Here is a 3,774-nt window from a genome sequence, read left to right as displayed (position 1 = left end):
TATTATTGAGTTTGAAATTTTTGGGGTATTTTCAATTTTAGTATTACTTAATGGGGGGGGGGGGGGGGGGCGAATTAGTATTTGATTTTAGAAAATGACTTTTTGGGTTGAAAAAATTATCAAAATAACCAAAACAACCTAGATTTTTTTCTCCTAAAATAACGAAATTCTATACAATTATCTCGTTCTCTCCCAAACATAATATTTATTAGTGGTAAGAATTTTACACAATAAATTATATATTTTGAATATTATTGAGTTTAAAAGTTTTGGGGTATTTTCAGTTTTAGTATTACTTAATGGGGGGCAATTAGTATTTGATTTTAGAAAATGACTTTTTGGGTTGAAAAAATTATCAAAATAACCAAAACTGTTGTGAAAAATAAAGGAGGAAAGAAGAAAGACAATGGAAATATATTAACCAAGAGATTGTAGACAAGAAGAACTAGATTTATATTCTTATATTTGTAGAGAGATTCTCTACTTTAGTACATTGGTATTTGGTACACATTAGGTTGGTACATTCACACATTAGCTAGAGACCTCCTTATATATGCCTTTGAAGAGATACACATCTAATACAACAGTTACATGTAATCAATGGTGCTTGAATACAAATAGTGGTGGAGAACTTATGGTGGTGGGAGTTACAAAGTGTGGTGGTCATCCACCATAAATCAAAGATTTATAACACTCCCCCTGGATGTCCACCACATCAGAAATTGGCTCATTAAAACCTTACTAGGAAAACCCAATGGGAGAAAACCATAGTGAAGGAAAAAGAGTACAAATTCTGTTTATCTGTTCATCTTTGATGTCCACATAATATGCCTCATTAAAACCTTGTTAGGAAAAACCCAGCGGGAAAAATCTTAACGAAGGAAAAAGACTACAGTATGAAAATGTAGTATCCAGTGTTTTCATAAACTTGCTTCCCCTCATGAAAGTTGAGGACATTGTTCAACTTGTCATGGTCAGCTTCCTTTTGGTATATAAACACATAAATATAATAAGTAGCGTTTGACGTTTCAAGTTGTATTCATATAATGCTTTAAAGTTTATGCATACTTCAGATTGAAGCTTGTTAAATCCTCCAGGAATTTCAGTTGAACTCACTTACTAGTGATTCATATTTGTCATATACATCGATAAGATAATTATAATATTTTGTGAAATCAATGTACTAATCACATTTCAATGTGCATTATAAATTTCATGCACAATCCACCTCACACACATAATAGGTGTTAAACTCATCATTCGATGACTAGTTGTCTCACCAAAACCTTGTCAGGAAAATCCAACGGGACAAAACCTAAACGAAGGAAAAAAGACTACAACTTTTAAACAAATTATAACAATTTTCAATACGCATAGTTGCCTCGTTAAAACCTTGACAAGGAAACCCCAATGGGACAAAACCTTGACGAAGGAAAAATAGTACAACGCGATTGACATTTTATATATGAATGATAGTTGTTTTCTAAAATCACATTACAACACACGTAGTGTATTGTTTGTACTATATTAGGTACTTCAGGACCTGAATTTCCATTACATATGAGAAGTTAAGACAATATGAGTTGTTTTGAAGCTTATAGCCTTTTAGTATTTCAGAATATGTTCATTTTCAAGATTTTCTTTACTCGAATAATCTTTTTCAATACTCTACTGTCACACTTTGATAAACTCTTCAAGAGTCACAATAGGATTTATAAATACTTCATAATATAATTCGAGGATTTGTAATTCATATTGAAATTTTATAAATGGACGTCAAATCCTTTATAGACTAAATGACATTTCTTACATATGTCTACTTTGGTGCTTCAACTTCATGTCCGAAGACTTAATTATTTTGTAAGAAAAATCCACAAGTAATGAAGTATCTCATCAAAAGTTGACAAATTACTAATTCTGAATCAATGTGCTCTCAGTAGCTACTTTTCAGAGATATATCGTCTGAAATGATTTATTTGATTTCTCTAATTCTCACAGCATACATAGTTCAATGACCTCATATATGTGCCAACGTAAAAGGTCAATATGTCTCTTTTAACTCATATCCTATTCAGAGAATTTTATTAAAAACATGAACCGCATTTGTTTCTAATTTGATAGCCTCTTCAGGAGGATTCTCATATCCTCTCCAGGAGTATATGTCACTTTGATCAGCTTAGATCATATTTCATGACCTTTGTTCGTGTATGAGCATATTAAACTCTGAAAAATATTTATGTTTGGAGGTACAAATCTCAGTACATTGATTGCAAATGGAAGAAACTTGATACTTTCAAGTATTTTACGACATTGAATATAAGACTTCTTCCCCCTAATGTCGAAAGATTTCGTCTTATTTATGTGCACATACTTCAAGGATGCGACATAGACGAAAGAGAATCAATTGCTTCGGGCAAATTTTGATTTCTATTTTTATATCATATGATCTGTTGGACCAAAATTGTTATCTAACCACAACTTCAGGTGTGCGCAATTTGTTCTAATAACAACTTCAGGTGTGATTGATTACATGTGAGATGTCATCTTCATGCGATTTTTTCTATTAAAATCCATCATCTCTTTCTTTGTGTATTACAACTTTAGGTGTAATATAAAAGCAGATATTCAACAAATTTTATTTTCCAATAATTTTCAACTCGTCGTCATCCATAGACACGAAAGAAAGAAAGATATTATCACCATTGATGAAAATTTTATTGTAATACAAGTGCAACCAAAATTGTGATATTTTATTCTCCTTAAAAGAATTTCACAAAAATTGGTTGTCTTCCACTGTGAAGAACTTTTTCAAATCTAATTAGACTATATGTTGATACAGTGAAATGAGATGTTCATTTTTGCTACTTCATTTTCAATCTGAACTCGATGAATTCATTTTCTTACAAGTTCCATTATGATATCTTAATAATCAATGGAAAGTAATTCTAATACTGAAATATCTATATTTTTCATTCTTCAGGAATGAGTAAACAAATTTTGTTTTGCAAGGATTCACCGTTTTGGTGATAATTAACTTACTCATATTGCTTACCAAACTTCAGGTTTGGTAATATCATATAGAAATAGATGATTCAATTTCATTGTAACCAAAATCAGATGGTTAAATTTTCTCCTGAAAGAATCTTTATTAATAAATCTAATAATATGGGAGAATTGAAGTACTTATACGAGATAATTTTATCATCCTTAAGATATATCTAAAAAAAATTATTGATTGTCATATATCTGTAATTTTTTTTTTTTTATCAAATATGCACTTAGAAAAACACCAAATATTAGTTATGAGAGTAATACTAATTTATTTTTGAAGATATAACTTACATTAACCTTACCATCGAATGAATTGCATTAACATTCGAATGAATTGCATTAACATTCATATTAGATTGGAATGTTAATCCTTTTATTTACGCAATTCTCATATCCTTCTGATATGATTTAATATGTCTCAACAGCAATAAAATAAATAGTTAGCAATAAAGAAGAATTATAAGTTTGTAAATTCAACAAAGCAAGGTCCAAATACTTTTTAACTTACCAATAATTATTGATCAAACTTACCAATCTTTTATGTGCTTATATCTTGATCAAGGAGTTGATAATTTCTTCGTCCTTTTGATCATAAAGCAATTCGTGCTAATAACGTGTTATAGGATGGTGCGGACCAGCCTTCCGGGCAGCTAGTGATACTGTCCGCTTTAGCACACCTAGGCCTCACGGTTTTAAAAGGCCTCACTAGGGAAGGGTACTTAA

Source organism: Eschscholzia californica, unplaced genomic scaffold (assembly GCF_041429995.1).
Source record: "Eschscholzia californica isolate CP2 unplaced genomic scaffold, dmEscCali1.0.p SCAF_2, whole genome shotgun sequence".
NCBI lineage: Eukaryota > Viridiplantae > Streptophyta > Magnoliopsida > Ranunculales > Papaveraceae > Eschscholzia > Eschscholzia californica.
The sequence above is the reverse complement of the archived record's forward strand: the minus strand, read 5'-3'. Positions refer to the sequence as shown.